At 45.5% G+C, this 17,635-nt stretch overlaps 1 long non-coding RNA gene across 1 annotated transcript; it reads right to left on the bottom strand.

The window, feature by feature from the left end:
• Nucleotides 1-272: 272 nt before the first annotated feature.
• Nucleotides 273-5,596, bottom strand: LOC123649112. Its single transcript, XR_006738870.1, has 3 exons — nt 5,420-5,596; nt 3,145-3,221; nt 273-952 (listed from the first exon to the last, which is right to left on the bottom strand). It is a non-coding gene; the product is annotated as an uncharacterized LOC123649112 (long non-coding RNA).
• Between the last annotated feature and the right edge of the window lie 12,039 nt (nt 5,597-17,635).

The raw sequence follows: 17,635 nt of genomic DNA, 5'->3' as shown, positions 1-17,635 counted from the left end.
CCCAAACAGAACTTTTTCTATTCTCCTAAAGCAGCAAGTCCCCAGGCATTCCCATCTTAGAGAATAGCACCCCCACCTGCCTGGTTGTTTAGGACCTGCCCAGAGTCCGCCTGGACTCTCACCTGCCGTAACTACCCAGCCCAACCACTTTTCTTCTGTTCAACATGGTATCTTGCATGACACTCCAAGGCCCAGCCCATAATAGGTGCTCAATAAATATTTGTTGGAAATTTATTGAACATACTTGTACAGTACAAACCTTGCCTGAAGAGTGGAAACATGAAAGTTAGAAAGAGCATGAGAATAACACTGGTGTGGCATTCTGATAAAGGTGTTCATCCTGGGATGGGTTGGAGGCAACATTTACAATACTTTGTGAAAGGTATAATGCCATTCTTTCTCCTCAGTTCAGACATAATCTCACCCATCTTTGGACAGGACTTCCATGGGCACTAAAAGATTGATGGAGATAGAGTCTTGGAATTTACTTGAGGCTTCTCACAGATACATTGGCCTCCAGAATGCTCCTGGTGGCAGTGCTGTGTTTGGTGGTGCAGGGCACAGTGAGAGGCCACCGTGAGTTGAAACTGTAATGTGTGATCTGGATTTTCTTGCAATAAGGCCTGTGACCAGTGACTGCTGCAATGGACAGCTGAGGGATGTTGTTCTTCTCTTTTCTATCATCGAGAATGCTGACTGCCATGATGTTGGAAAGATAGAGGGTTATATTAGTCAGCTACTGCTGCATAACAAGCACCTGCAAAATCTTAGTGGCATAGCAATGAGCATTTATTTCACATGCATCTCAGCTTGGCTGCAGTGGCTCATTTAGGCTGACGTAGTTCTTCAAGCTATTGATCTGGCCAGGTTTGACAGGGTTAACACTGTCCCACATGTATGTATTGAGGTTCCAGCTGAAGGGGCAGCAGCTACCCAAGGCAGGTTCTTCTCACTGTGATGACAAAAGCACAGGAGGGAAAGATGAAACTCTTGAAGCCTTTTTAAGCCTAGGCTCAGAACTAGCACACTACCACTTCTGCCAATCAGTCCAAGCAAGCTGTAGGACTAAGCCCAAGGTCATGGGTAACACATGATGCCTTTTGTGGGAGGATCCACAGAGTTATCCAGGGATGGTGGGGAATTGTGGCAATACTTCAACCTGCTTGAGTATATACTACATATGGAAGAAAACAAAAGGGAAGTCTTGGGCTCAAGTGAACTGATCTAGTCCAGGGTAGAGCCGCATTTCCTTTATTCCTGGCTGCATCACACTGTAATTCAAACTATACATTCTGGTCCCTTTGGAATAGACAACCCGATATAGGTTCCATCCCTCCCAAATCCGTTTGTTATTTATTCAGTAATGCCTGGACTACTTTCCAGGCTGGTGCCCTAGATGTTGATTCCTCTAGTATGGTTGTTATGGGAAATATTTCATTTCACATCTGCTGACACAATTTGCTGTCTCTCTCTAAAAAAAAAAAAAAAAAAAAGATAAAGAGAGAGAGGCTCATATTCTGATGGCTGTAAAGGATAATGAGTAATTTATTCAGAGCTATATACAAATCAGACTATCGTCTCCCAGACAGAATCAATAATATAATTTTAAGCCCACACACATTTACAAATGCTAACACTCCAGTGCAGCTGGGTTGCCATGGGCAACCAGGGCATGCCAGCTCGTGATCTGAAACAGGCCGATGTCTCCCAGCCTTGTAGGCGCTCTGCAGACAGAATTGCCAGAATCCGAGGGAGCTGAGGATGTTAGTGTCGGCTCTGATCTGGCCGCCACACAAATGCACCCCTGTGATGGTCCAGATTAGCTCTTATCTGAACTGCTTAGCTTTGTTGAAACTCCTGTTTGCACAGGACTTCCTCAAGATCCCTTGTGTGTCTCTGTTGAAGCAGGCAGAAGTGGGAAAAGCAGCCAAGGGCAGGCTCCAGTCCACAGGGGGCAGATCAGAGAGGTGGGCCCAGTGGATCTTCCCAGGAAGAGGGCTGGGTGGGGTGTTGGCAGCTGACTGGGAAGGCAACAGCAAGAAACAGGAAGGCAGGAAGGGGAGGAGAGGGCAGCCTGGTACATACAAACACTGGGAGGGGGTGGGGGCAGGGGGGTCCCGGGAAAAGGGCTGGGAGTGGGGAGGGTGCACAGGAATGACCCACGATGGTTCCTCTGAGCTTTTTCTATCAACCTGCGTGCACAGTTTCCTCTGAGGTACTAACTAATCTTGACCAGCACTGCCAGATGCTTGATTCCTTGTGCACAGGGCAGCAACACCGACATTCCTAAGTGAGAACATGACACTTCCCCCACCCCCAACCTGTCCCGAGGGACCCCTTCTCTGAGCAGCCTCACCCCACTAAGTCCCCCATGGCTGTCCTGAGCTCCAGACCTAGATTTCCAGGTGCCCTGTGGACCTCTCTACCTACATATCTCAAAAGGAGCTTCAGTTTCCCCTTAATTAAGTGAAATTAATTATCTTAAACTGCGCACTTTTCTCATTCCCCTTGTTTTTCTAATAGCCTCTCCCCATTTATGTCAGCCAGAACCCCAGGGCCACCTTTTGTGTCCCCCCATCCCGCACAGTCGCAGAAGCCTCCTGTTGCTCATGTCCGTCCCCACTACCCTGTCTTGGTCCCCCCGCCCCCGCCCCACCGCCGTTCTGCCTGAACTGCCGCAGATAACCTCTGTCCCTGCCAACCTCTCCTTCCCGCCACAGAGGAAATGGTCTTTCTAAGATGTCTCACTGAGATGGCTCTTCATTTTCTTAAGGATGATGAAATCTAACCTCCTTACTATGACATGCATTTCCTTTCAGGATCTGACCCTTCAAATTTCTTCTCTCTTCCCCATCCCTGGCTGGCAGCTCGATTTCCCCCACACTCGCCCAGTAGCAGCCCCGTGACTACATCCAGCAGCAGCTCACCGTGGCCTTGGCACTGCTTCACTTGCTCCGTCTCTTCCTGGAAGGCACAGCCCCTCTGTCTGCCTGGAACACTCGGACTTACCCTTCCACTGGCTTCTCCTTTGGGAGGTGGCTGCCCACCCCGGCCTCGCCAGCCAGAGTTAAGCGCTTCCTCTCGGTGTGGTTACAGGGCGCCCTCTGGCACAGCACTTACTGCAGTGTAAAATTATTGGCTCACCTCTCTGCCCTCTGTCTTGTCTTCGCCATCTCAGCATCTGGCACAAGCTCTGGTACCGGTTACGTACTTAACAAATGCTGGTCAAAGTGAGAGAATGGATGAAGAAATGAGCGAAGAGTCCCAGCCATGCTCCGTCATTGTGCCCGCCCCGAAGGAAGGGTCTGCTTCCAGCGCGGGACGGAGCCTGACTCCCGAGTAAACGGCCCTCCACGAACCAGCTGCAGCTTTGGAGGTGCAGGTTCTGCTAGGCTGCATCATAACCGAGGCAGCAGTAGTGTTCAGAACCCGAATGGAACCTAGTGATTCTTTAACCAACCTTCTCATTTTAGGGACAAGGCGCAGAGGGCCAGGCAGCTTGGCCAAGGTCACGTGATTGGATAATGAGAAAGCTGCTTGAACACAGATCTGACCTCAAGTTCATTGCTCTTTCCCATACAAACCTTCTTGCTACAAATGGGTAGGCCTCTTCCCGCGTGGGGTCCCACCGGTCTCTGCTGCCCCCTAAGCCCCGGCACACACTCGGGCACATCCCAGCACATTCCCTGCTGGCTTCTACATGTTTCTTCCTCTCCCGTGCCCACCAACGTTTTCTCTTCTCTGTCCACTTCCTTTCCAGTCCCATTCTTTGCTTTCCAAGGTGACAATTACCTCTTCGGATAAATCAGATTCATGCTAGTATGTTAGGGTATAAATGAATTCCAATAACCCATTTCACTTGATTTCAATTTGGCAAATATTTATGGAGCAATACCATGTACTGAACCCTAAAGAAAAATCAAACTTAAACAAAGTGTAGCTCTCCAAGATTTGACACAGCTAGCACGGTTTTTCCTCAAAGGAGATGTCTTTAGGTGGTACATGATGAGATTTTAAAAATTTTAATAATGGTATGTTTACATTCATGTGCACTAGGAATATAACAAGCACATGAAATCCATGATTTCGTGATTATTCTTGTTTAGAATGAGGCTAAAGTAGGTACTATGTAAAATAAGTCAGGCTATTTAAAGAAAAGCATTCCGTAAATAACACAGAAATGGCAAAATCTGTGCAGATTATGGACACAAGGCTAATTTGTAGAGAGCAAGAACTCAGTAGGGGAGGAAGATGTAGCCCAAAGACATGTGTTCCTAATGGAAAGACAGGGAGGGGAAAATTACTTCTGACTTTGGGGACCAGGAAGGCTTCATGGAGGAGGTGGCATGACGTTGGGCCTTGAAGGATGGCGGAAATAGAACTAACGCTGAGCAGTGAGGTTGGAAATGGATTGTGAGAAGTTAAGACTTGGGTTTGTTCTTTTTGCCTTAGTGACCTGTGCAGATAATACATCAAAAGGATCTTGCCCAAAGGCAGGGATCTTCATACTGTGGGCGAGATCAATGGGTTAGGCAACTGATTTGCAGGGATATGACTGGCATCTAAAATAATGACAGATGACAGCTACGATAGAGTACATGTTCCAGCGTAAGCACAAGCCATGTGAAACTGTGGTTTTCTAAGTGAGTGTTGAGTCAGGCTGTGAAATGAGTCGCAGTTAAGAAAGCCTGAAACCTGTTGCCCCTATGGGATGTCACCTTTAGCCCCAGTGGAACCTGAGCAGGAGTCTATTTCTGGTCACTCTCACGTCGGGGCATACAGAAGTCTCCGTGTAGGTTCTACTGCATCCTTCCCGTTGCCCAGCAACGATTTTCTCAGTCAGCCGAGACTAAGTCAGGAAGTTCTGGTAACTGTCAGAGGATGGCAGAGCTTCGTGGGGCATTCCGTGGTTGAGGGTGAGTTTTTAACTGACTGCAGCCAGCCTGGCTTTTTACTGAGGTAAAACTGTTATACAATAAACTGCACATATTTAATGTAGACAATTTGGACATAAGTGTCACCCATGAAACCATCACCACAATAAAGGTAACAGACATATCCAACACCTCAGAAAGTTTCCTTGTGTCTGCATGTATGTGTGTGCGCGTGTGTGAGAGCGTGAGTAGTAGGAACAGTGAACATGAGATCTACCCTACTAAATTTTCAAGTGCATGATACAGTATTGTTGACTACAGGCAAGATGCCGTGCAGCAGATCACTAGAACTAACTCATCTCGCATAACTGAAGCTTTACGGGAGGTTCCTCAAAAAATTAAAAATAGAGCTACCACGCACGATCCAGCTATCCCACTGCTGAGCATATACCCAAAAGAGTTGAAATCAGGATTTTAAAGACATATCTGCACACCGTGTTCATAGCAGAACTATTCACAATAGCCAAGATATGAAAATAACTCACCCGGTTTTGATCCTTTGCTAATCGGGTTAGCCAGCCAGGGCACTGCAGTTTCCCAAGCCATCCTGCCTGTGGCCGGACTGGGTTTGGCAGGGCGCCTCTGAGGCCCGAGGCTCCTGGTTGGCATCGCGCAATAGTGACAGGATCTAAAGCTCCCAGCATGAGGCGTGTGTGGGCTGGTGCAGGGCCCAGGCTGTGCGGGAGGACGTCCGGAGGAAGCAACTTCAAAGTAAAAGGGATGGCCTCGGCGGCACATATTTAAATTCACTGCAGGAAAGTAGGCACGCAGCAGCTATTTTGAATTTGTGTTAGAACACACAAGAGCCAAGGTTGCTCACTGAGTAGGATACTGGCTGTGGATCCGGGAGACGAAGATGTTCGCAGCTCCACCACTCACTTCTTTGCCAACAACCGTGGGACAGAGCCCAGGGAAGACAGCAGGTGGCACGACTGGCCCAACTGCGAGCTGGTACGAGTTTATCATCAGTGTCTCCGAACTCCTTTCATCTCTGTGGACCCCAAACTTATTCCCCCGCCACCCCAGGTCAGCTCTTTCATATAGTACTCTTCCCTCTCTCAAGGTCTACCCCCAGGAAAAGTTCTAGAAGTTTCTTTCTCAATCTGGTGTAAAAGACCAATAATAGCTCACATTTACCTGTGCAGACATTTTTGTATTTCAGCAAGGCTGAATTCCTTAATGCCACGGAGTTATACTCCAGCTGGACTGTCTGGGGACAGCCCCTGTGAGGGGAGGGGCCTTCCTTGACACAGCAACGTGCAGGATGTAGTAGCTCATTATCCCACCTGTGCAGGCAGTCAGCGTTGGTGGACGCTGCTTAGAATTAGATTTTTAAAGCTGCAAAGAACCTGGTCAAATGTCCTTCCCTTAGAGACAAAGAAACAAACCTGGAGGCCTGGTGTCCCTTCAGTTCAGTCCAACAGGTATGTTGTGAGCAACTGCTGTGTGCCCGACACCGTGCCCGACCTCAGAGGCACAATGAGTAACAGGATGTGGCACCTGCCCTGCGTCTCCCCCCGCACACGGTCCACCTGCACAGAGAGAGGTCGGCATTCTCGCTTCTGCAGCTGGGGCCCGTCACCAAGAGTGGGCAGACAGGCCACCAGTGTGGGCAGTGCTGGAAATGATTCTTTAATTTGACAGAACCATGAAAGTGATTCATAAAGCACTCCCTGAAGGATATGGTCATTGTCACGTCCCTGAAATCTTGAGAGATAAAGTTAGATCCACGGGGCAGGGATTTGGGACACAAACACAGGACATTTGTAGCTGTAACCTTCTCTCAATTCAGTTGAATTCAACAAACGTTTGTGCCCATTACTGAGCAGGGTACCAAGAGCACAAGGATGAATGAGACCCCACTGCTAACATAAGAAAGTCTCACAGCGAAGTATGCTGTACTTTTCAAACTGCAGGTCTCAGCCCACAAGCAAGTCATGAAATCAGTTTAGTGGATGATAAGCACAACTTAAGAGGAGAAAAAGAGAAAGAACAGAATAGAATAGAAAATAAACACACATTACACATGTTAAAGGACAGGAGTGTTTTACAAAATGTGGGTGTATATATAATCTATCACATGCAGAGTTATATAAATTTAACAGATTCTTACTGAGCATTGCGATATAAAAGAAAAATTGAAAGTCATGATTTACAGTACATACCATTGGGAGGGGTGACGTTTCAGGCTTAGGTGTCTGCAGTAGAACCAACTAGAGTGTAAGATAATAGACAGTAATGCGGAATAACAACCGTGAAACCTCAGCAAGACAACAGTATTCACAATCAGGTTTCTTGGGTGCCTGCAAGTCAGCTGGAGAGCACTGTCCACCGAGTTGGTGGCTCACGCGTCTAAATACTTTCAGGCTACCAGCTGATCTAAGATGAGGCTGGCTGGGGTGACCAGGGCAGCTTGGCTACACTGTGTGTCTCCCCTCTCCTAGCAGACCAGCCTAGGCACGTTCTCATGGCAATGGCATGAGTGAGAGGACACGCCCAATGCTGCAAACACGTCTTAAGCCTCTGTTTACATCACGTTTTCTAATTTTCCGTTGACCGAAGTCACACGGCCAAGCCCAGAGTCAGGGTCAGGGGAGCATTGTTAATCACATGGCAAAGAGTGGGTCCACTTTCACAGTTCACCACAACAATGAGCAATGAAATTGGATTTGCTTTGATTGATCCTGTCCCCAGGCTACTGGCCTTCCCTTCTCTGATCTTGGTTTCCACATCTGGTGCTTCGACCTCCAGAGGATGCAGCTACAGCCTTTGTCCCTTTGGCAGCCTAACAGGTGGAGAAGTTACAGGTGGGAAGCAGGGAGGTACCCTCAGGGGACAGCCTTGAAAGGAGATATAGGACATGACTGTAGGGACCTGGCCTCTCCTGGCAGGGCGGGGCTGGGGTGCAGAGCAGTCAGGAGGGAGGGTGTGAGGGAAGCTGCAGGAGGGCCCTGCAACAACTGGAACATCCCTGTTCTTCCCAGTTCTGTCCTCGGTTCGAGGGGGAGTTTCAATCAACTTGTTACAGAAAGAGGATGAGTTAGTTCCATTTCTCACGTAGAAAGAAACAAGGCTTCCATTCTTGCTACTACTCTGTGATGTGACCCTAGGCAAGTCACTTAGCTTCTCTGGGCCTCAGTTTCCCCCACTGTAAAGAAAGGGGGAAGAAGCCTTCTTCCAGCTCAGGTCCTCTCTGTCCCTTTCCCCGCTGCCTCGCTGATGGTACAGACACGTTGCGTGAAGCCCCCCCACTCCCTGCAGTGCTCAGGACAGAGAGAGCTAAACCACAGTGGCACTTCCCCGCCGAGCGTGAGTATTGCCTCAGATCCTTCTCAACATCCTTCTCCACTAGCACAGTTAGCAGTGCACATATGCACGATGAGCCCTGCCATACTTATTTGGGAAGGCTGGAGAAAACACCTCTCTTTCTCTCTTTTATTTTAAGTCAGTATAGAGGCCATGGAATGTACCCACGCAGCTGGAAAAGCAGCAATGTATTTATTTTAGAATAATTTAGAGAAGCAAGCTGGGAGATGCTTTGACTGTTCCTTGCAACAAATTTGGATCCTCTTAAAAGCTTACATCAGCTGTGAACTATCCTGATGGTGGGAAGTCTTTAATACTCACTGGGGGAAGGGGAAGGATGTGGCTCTTCAAAGGTCACCATGACTTTTAACTATTTTAAAAGAATAACAGAGGAAGAATACCTTCAAGTAAAGGAATTGAGGTTCACTCTTAGGAGACCAGCAACTTGGGTTGGAACAATCCACTCTGATTTTCAGACTGTCTGGATGAGAAGAGACACAAGTGACAGTAGAATTAGAGACTTGCAGGTCTGCACCCTCTACCTCTGCTCATCCACCTGCATTCTTCTTGAAGCTGGCATGGGAGCCAGCCCAGGACCTCAGGCAAAGGCCAGAGAGCAAGGAGAGCTGGGCTTGAGTGACCTGTGAACAGTGCAGATCGCCTGTGCTGGGATCCTAGTTCCAGTACATACTAGCTGTGGGAAGCCCAGTAAGTTCACCAACCTCTCTGTGCCTCAGTTTCCTGATCTATGAAATGGGGACAATAACTATGTCTCCCTTGCAGAGTTGTAAAAATTCATAGATATGTGCATGTAAAATACTCAGTGCCTGGCATATATTAAACTTAATAAAGGTTATAACATGGGTAAAAAGACAACCTTCCTGTAAGCCTCAGCTTATGGGGGGGTTAAAAGTTCCTGGCATGATCACCGCGTCCTTTTTTGCTCCCCTTCCCTTGGCTAAGCAATACCTGGTCTCCATTTGGACACAGATGCTTTCACAATCTAAGTTCACTGAAGAAACTCCCTATCGCCTCCCCCATTTCCTCTTCCTCCTGACAATCTGCTGGGGAATCCTCTGAATTTCAACCTGGAGAGCCCCCAAACCTTCTGGAGTTACTCTGTCTTTTAGAATCTTAAGACCACTGGGTCGTATCTGTCTGTTTTCCGAAGCTGTAGAGACAGCCACTCAAGAAAACAGATTTTCAAAAGGGTACTTTATTCCATGAATTAGTCAATTCCCTCGTCGTAGACGTGAAATTATCCCTAAACCACCCTGACAGAGGAGACTCTTACAGAGAGAAGCAAAGAGATGCTGGGTTGTAACAATAGGAGAGCTCATTTGCAATGCAAATGAGCAACCAGCAGGCAAATGAACCCTTATGGGAAAACCACTCTAATCATAAAACCCGCTTGCTTTGGGGAAACTGCAGTGTAAGGACAAGCAAAATCATAGTTCCGTGAATCCCCTCTAATATAGGATACTAGGGAATTATCCAGGTAGTTTTCTATGAAATTGCATTTGAATGAAACGAAATGCACTGTTGGTCAGTAGATAATATCTTTAAAAATTGAATCCACAATTGTGGACTGAATTATTTAAGGTTGTCACTATAGCTATGATAGTTTGGATATGAAATAGGCTTTTCCCTCTGTTTTTATTTGTAGGAAAACAAGTCATTCAAGCTTTTTAGTGATACAATGTGACTTGCTGTCGATGGCAGTTACGAATTTTCAAGCCCTGCCAAGCACAGGAGTACCCAGAAGGGACATATGTTTTCTCTGCTTTGTGTTCCAAATTTGCCTTAAAAACATGCAATTATGTGAAGGCCTGATTTATATTTTCAAGGAAAAAGCACAATAATGGCCCTGTTTTGTAGCTGTGTTTCTCCAAAACGTATTTATATTGCTGCCTTTAAAAAAGAAGTTGGCTAATGATCATTGGATTTTTGCTTTCCGTGGTGACATATGAAAATTTGATGAGGTCTGTGAGATTTAAGAACTGTTTTCTTAAGTGCAAGGGAAATTTAGTTAACATAGTTTTGTGCTGTGAGCCTGACAGATCTTCTGTAGTTACCTTTCATCCATTTCTTCATTTTTGTGGTGGGTGGGAGAAGGCGGGCGGGAAGTGTTAGTATACCTAGCCAAGAAGCAAGATGGATGGGTAGAATGACCCAGAGGGCAAAGAGTGAACCGGGCTGGCTCTGGAGGCTGCGGGCGTGTCCTGCTTGTATGTTGGAGGTGGGGCCAGCTGGGATATTTGTTGGAGCTGGAGAGATGTTTGTTGGGGATGGCTCTGGGGAGAAGAAGTTGTAAAGGGAGAAAGTAAGGCTTTTTGGTCTCATTTTATGCTTAAATGAAAATTGCTATAAAGCCCTTTATAAATTATACAATCGTGCTCCCCTTAGATTTCATACCCTTCACCACTATTATTAACGATGGCTTTCACTCCACTCCCGGCAGCGTTTCCAGGCAATTTATTGAGAGAAGACGAGTTAGTCTCTCTCTGGATTGGGGAGCCCCCTCCTGGGAGGGAGGGCAGTTTTGTTTTTTTTTCCTGTTGTTTGTTCTTTTTCAGTATTGCAAGTAGAGAAAATTGAAAGGCCAGCTCCACATAATGAGGTAGTTAGTGGACAAGTAACTGCAGTATAAAATTTCAGGAAATACTGAAGCTAGGAGAAAAAGATACTCGGGTGCAGTGGAAAGATGGAAGTTTGCAGTAGGGATAACATATTTACTATATGCAATATGTTTTGATTGCTTTGTACAAAGCTACAAAATATGCTTTCTTTAACTTATGGACTAATAAAGTATTTATGTTGCATATTTAGAACCATAAAGGCTTAGAAAAATATTTAATACTATGTGAAAATTTGAGATAATAGCATGTCTTCCCTATAATTTTCCAATCTTAAGGGAAATAATTTTCAAATCCTTAAAACATTGTTTCACCTCCTGGAATTCACATCTAGGGTTCAGGATGAGGCATCACATGCATGCTCGTAGAGGCATGATCTATTGCTAAAGCTCAGACTCAAGTACATCTTTCTCACATGTGCTTTATATGAGCCTGGGAAATTCTCACCTGCTTTTTTGGATTCCAGAGAAGATTTGGTCAAAGGACACTTTGAATTCACTCAGTGGTAATGTCTTTTATCTGATAAGGGAAATGGCCCTCAGTTTGATGGAATAACTTCTGCATGTATTTAAATACTATGAGATCTTTCTCTCAGGCTTTTGAATATTACCTCCTGGGTAATCTGGTAATCCATCTTGCCAGAAGAGCCCTATGGGGAAATTTTAAGTAGAACCTTCAGTCTGAGTGTTTCTCCATTCTTGAGTTGGGTTTTCAATTTTGTTCCTCCATGAAGCAAATTAAAAAGTAACTGTGAGGTCATTCAAGACCGAATTTGAAAGGTGCTTCAATTTTACAAGATTGTGGAATGGTAGATCTCCCGATAGCTACAGTGTCAGTGTGAGTTTTATGGGAAGGCTGGTATGCAGAGATTTCGGAAGATGATCCTATTGGGGAAAAAGCCAATTTCCACCTTTGCTGTCTTCCTCAGGCCTCATGAGATGGTGCAAGAACATCAGAGCTTGACTTGGTTATACCCACCAGTGACAGTTGATTCATTCTAGGCCAGAAGTTTGGGGATTTTCATTTATGAAAGCCGAATTGTTGAGATAGTACCCAAGAGACTGATGGTGAGGAGATATCCTCTGATGGTCTGTTTACTGAGCTAAGGACAAGAGACTAAAAGAGAACCAGTTTCCCTGACACCAGAGTAGCACCTGCCTCTGGCCATATCTTCTGAATATTTACCCCAGAAAAAGAGAGGACAGGTCAGTCCCCCAAGGCCTCCTCCTGGCTGAGCACAGGGCGAGATGGGTGGGGCGGCAGGGGATGCTCTAATCCACTGCTGCCCACTCCCTCTGACAAGGGAGAGAGACAGTCTCTGGAATTTGAAATGGCAAAATAATTGCAGATTTACTTTTCTCATTCATCCTAGTTCTTCTTTTCTCTCCCAAGTCAAAGCCTAGCTATCCTATCTCCCTCTCCTCCCATCACCTCTCCCCCTCCTCCTCCCTTCAGCCAAACCTACCACAGAATTTGGGGTTGAGGAATTAATTGCCATCGAGTGGGGGTTGGAATATCCTGTTACTTGCTTAGCTATCTCATTGGCCTCATAAAGAGAAAATATGGGTTTCCAAAAATTGTATTCTATGGGCATTACTATTAGCCTTATCCACTTTTTATTTATTCTCTTTTTGTTTTGATGAAATCAAACATCAAGTGACCCTTGAAGAGCTACAAAACTTAAGTGCACGCTTTCAGGAAGGAACTGACCAGGTGAATTTTCAAAACCTTCATCTGGGTTAGTTGATTCTCTTTCTGAAGGTTGATTTTTCAGGGAAAAGTATAATCCCTTTAATTTCTATACAATATTGGCCGGTTGTGGTGGCTCATGCCTGTAATCCTAGCACTCTGGGAGGCCGAGGCGGGAGGATCGCTTGAGGTCAGGAGTTTGAGGTTGCTGTGAGCTGGGCTGACGCCATGGCACTCACTCTAGCCTGGGCAACAAATCGAGACTCTGTCTCAAAAAAAAAAAAAAAAATTTCTATACAATATCAATGAAGATTAAATTATTTTTAAATTGTCACTTCTTAATGGAATTAGAAACAAATAGTGAATGTATCAGAGAGAAATGAACAGAAGAGATACATGTTAGAAGTTGACAGAGTTTAGGTAAGTCTAATTAGACATTCAATCCTTTGGACACTTGCTCCTAGACTAAACAAAATGCAACTCTGTTCATAGCTCATTATGCATTTTTGCTTCTAGGAGTATGAAAAGAGAGGAAGATAGCTGCTGGATCTAGAAACTTTCGAATGTATAATAAAACAAAGTATGAGGTCACAGAATAAAGTAAATGGGCCTTATAAATAAATGTTGGATCATTGAAACCACAGTTAAAGCTTTAACCATATGAACCAATTAGGCTTGATGATCTATCTATAAGATCACTCTCGACTCTAAACTATAATTTCTACTAAGATTCATCTGATTTACTGAACAATTTACATGGGAAAATATTTTAAAATTACTTATTACATGAGACCAATAAAACATTTAGAGACTTTTCTTGAAAAGGACAAAAAGACTCCTTTTAGATCATTGGTTATTTGTATATGTATTTTTTTCCCAAAGAGTTTGGGTACTCCCCCCTGACCCCCACCAATCTGCTGGAATTAAGTATTTTAAACATTCTTTTTGCCATCTTGGTTAGCCCAGCTGTTAGCCCAGAATATGAAATCTTAATACATAAGGTTGTACTCATATCATAAAATGCACGTTACAAAGGGTCAAGCTGTTGAAGTGCTGTTTGTTAAGGTTTCATGATTATGTCTCAAATTATAGGAAAAAAAAGCATTCGAGGTAAAGCTCTATGACCTTGTCCCTGGAGTCTGAACAAAAACATAACCTTGCCAAACCGCAGGCCGATGAAGTCCCCCGCTGCCCTTCCAAGTGCCTCGCCCGGATCTGATGGCTGTGTGAAAGTTTGGGCATCTTTAGAGTTCACCTGCTGTGGGAAGAGAACGTTATATAACAATTATTTTTTAAAAAGTCTCCCCATCTGTCTTAGTCTATTCAGGCTGCCGTAACAAAACACCTTAGACTGGGTGGCTTATAAACAACAGAAACTATCTCTCATGGTCCTGGAGGCCGGGAGGTACAGGAGTGTCTGACGAGGGCCTGCTTCCCGGCTCCCGGACAGTGCCTTCGTGTCCTTGCACGGTGGAAGGGACGAGGCTCTCTCTGGGCCTCTTTTGTAAGGGAACTAATCTCACTCATCAACAACCATCACAACGGGGGTTAGGATTTCAACATATGAATTTGGGAGGAACACAAACATTCAGACCATACCAGCTTCATTTATGTAAAACTAAACAAAGAACTTCTGTTGGGAAAAGAGAGGAGTGTTTTAAATGGACAAATTATTAGGTGTTTTAACAATATCCCAGATCTTTTGAACTAAGGCAGTATAATTACCTATATTTTTAGAATGCCCGCCTGGTCATCTACTCATTCCCTTATTCCTTCCTCCCTTTCCTCCCTCCTGTCTCCCTCCCTCCCTCCTTCCTTCTTGTCTTCCTTCCTTCCTTCAATATTTACTGGGGCCAGCTTTGTCTTAGCTCCTGTGGTGCAAAGTAGGTCAAACATGGTCCCTGCCCTTGGGGAGATCAGAGATGCCACAGAATTGAGCACCTGTGGGAGCACCTACCCCAGATCAGGGAGTCAGGAAGCCTCCTGCAGGGTGACCCTGGGGCCGAGTTTTGAGGGATGAAAGGAATCACTCCATAAAGGAGGGAGAGAGGCAAGGCCTTCCAGGCAGAGGGAACAGTATCTGCAGAAGCTCAGAGGCAGGACACAGTACTGCCAATTCCACATGTCCAGGGGAATTCATCCAAGGAGAGGCAGTGAGGGACCACGACAGACATCACATTATCTGGAGTCATGTGTACTAAGCAAAATTTTACCCAATATATCACTAAGGAGCCATGAAACCATTTCTTTCTTCATTTATTTATCAAAGTTATTGATTTCTGACTGTGTACCTACACTGCCTTAGGATCTTTACATGCTTTAGTTCATCAGTCTCCAGAACATGAGAATAGCTCTGTTCAGAAGACATTCTTCCTGTTTTGCAGCTGAAAAGACAGTGGTGTAGAGAATCTGAGTAACTTGCCTGAAACCCCTCAGCCCCTAAGCAATAGATTTGGGATTCAAACTCGGATCTGCCTCAAAAGTTCATTATATCAGTTAGGATTAGGTTTAACTGCAGGTAACAGAAAACCCTCAACTTCCAAGCCTAAGTGAAATAGAAGCTTTTTCCTCTCTCACGTACAAATTCAGAGGTGAGTGGCTTCATGAAATTGTCAGGGACCAGACTCCTTCCACTCTGCTGCTCTGCCACCCTCTGCATAACGAGCCTCCTCATGGCCCAGGATGGCTGCTCAGGCTCCAGCCAGCATGTTCTCATTCCAGCCATCAGGAAGGGGGATGTGGGAAGGAAAGATTCATCTCTTCCCTTTAAAGACATCTCCCAGAAGCTGCCCAGGACACTTGCATTTCCAACATTTTAGTCAGAATTTAATCAGATGTCCTATCTAGCTGCAAAGGAAGAAGGCAAAAAGTGGTCTTTATTCTGGCAAAGCATGAATAAAAGTTCAAAGTTGGGTATTCTTTTAGTAAGGAAGAATGTCTAAGGGGAACAACTAACACCTCATGTACTCTGCACTATTCTAGAATTTCTTATTCTGGTACCTGCTAAGAACCAGGAAGTATGTCCTTTGCTCTTTCTATGAAATACTGACTTAGTAAAAATTCAATGCCAAAAAGGGGAGGGGACGCTCAGAATACATTCAAGAAGGGCATAATGTATAAGACGAAAACTTCAGACATAGGTGGCATCTAGAGGAATGGTGGACTCAGCCTAGAAGCATACCAAGCCTTGTGGCCCCCTTGGGAAGCCAAGAAGGTATCCTAACTTTCCTGGAAATGCTGTACGTACAGTCTCCTCCTTTTAATCTGACAGTGGTCTGCAGTTACCTGTGGCACAGAATTCATCATTTTGCATTACATCCTTGGTTTACTTGTCTGTGACCTTACTAGACAGTGAATGCCACAAAAACATACCTTTCAGCTCTGAAGCCTCAGCATTTGGCAGTGCTTGGCATACCACTGGTGCTCAATTTGTGTTTCTTCAGTGAGGGAACCACTGTGTGGAGGCAGTGTTCAATGTCCCTCAGTATCCCTCTGAACCACGCCGCTTCATGCAGAAACACGTGCCCCTCGTCAGCTCTGGGCTGCTCGGAGGGAGCCGGGTCTGCCCAGGGCAGGCACAGTGCTGCAGGGCCCGGGAGAGCCCCGCCGATGGCCCTCACCTGCTGCCACCTTGTCCAGAGCTGCAGGGTGCCCAGGGGTACGCACGGCTCTCCCAGGCTATGCCTCATGGTCACAGGGGTGGCCTTGGGGGCCAGCCTGAGTCCCGTGTGTGACTGCACTCGTCCTGAGCTTTTCTGTTTTCTGTTCCATCTCTGACCCTCGGCTCTTGTTGACACCATACCTCCGGGTGTTTTGGTTTGTTTGGACATTTATTCCATTTTTTTTTTCCTGGTCAAGTGAAGCAGTGGGAGTGCATCCTCGTCCTTTGAACTTGCTTTGCTCTTTATCTCAAAGTGGGGCCCCAAACAGAGTCCAGTCTTTCAGCTGGAGCTGACCCCGGCCGAGTGGGACTTCCCAGGAGCACAAGCACTGAGGAACATGCAGCTCCTCCTGCTAATTAGGGCTGGATTTCAAAAATACAAGTTCTAGGAGCCCGGGTCTCTCACTGGGGAAGAGTTTTGGTGTCAGTGTGCTGAATTCTGATTAACAGTCCTATTAATGTTTCGGAGCAAACATTCCAGAGAGTATTAAGCATTTTGAATATGAAATTCATAGGTTGGAAAAATGAAGATTCCCCTCTCCTTCATCCCTTGTCCCAACAATCTAGTGAAGTCTACAAACAGATTTATTTTTTTCCTCTCTGGAATATTGAGTAAATAGAACAACTTTTCATGAAAGTAAGAAGCAGCGAGCAGAATTCAGTGGGTAAGTTGGGTTGTATTTTGTGAATCAGATTTGAAGTGTGTAAGAAACATGCACAACATCTTCAGTTCCAAGCCTGTTTCTTTCTGGAGGACTCTTTGCCCCTTAGCACCTTTGCCAATTTGAGGGTGAACGAAGGGGACTTGCTTGGTCATAATTTTCAAATTCTTATAATATCAGGCTATACTTGTAGGAGATAAACCAGGAATTCAGTAGCTAATCAAGCTCCAAGAAGGGTATTCTAAAGCCAAGGATTGAAGGACACATCTACCACTTCACCTAAAAGCAAAAGAGAAACACCAGTGAGCAAGAAATCCCATGGGCAGATGACACCTGGTGACAATCAAATCAGTGAACACATGTAAAGTGTTTAGAACAGGGACTGTCACAAAATAAATTCTCAGCAAATATTATTGTCATCATTATTAATATTTTCCAGTTCAGGTCGTATAATAATGAGAGGCTGAGACATCGCTTTTAACATTCTCGGCCATCATGTCTGTCTGTGTCCTTCCATTGTTCTAGGAGGGATTAAGTTCTAAAATGACAGGTTGAGCATTAAGATTCCTCTATCCAGAGCTTTGGCCAATTCCCCAACCAAATCAGATACAGGTGGTTTCATTGTCATCTGCTTTGAAGAGGAACATTCAGGATTCCAAGCATGAGACGGAAGCTTCCAGTGCAGTAGAGCTTTGGGGGAAGAGGAGAGATTTCCCAGGCCTGAAATATCTCCCTACCCCTGCCCTC

This window comes from Lemur catta, chromosome 13, assembly GCF_020740605.2.
Source record: "Lemur catta isolate mLemCat1 chromosome 13, mLemCat1.pri, whole genome shotgun sequence".
Taxonomy (NCBI): Eukaryota; Metazoa; Chordata; class Mammalia; order Primates; family Lemuridae; genus Lemur; species Lemur catta.
Note: the sequence above shows the minus strand (reverse complement) of the source record. Positions and strands in the feature narration are given on the sequence as shown.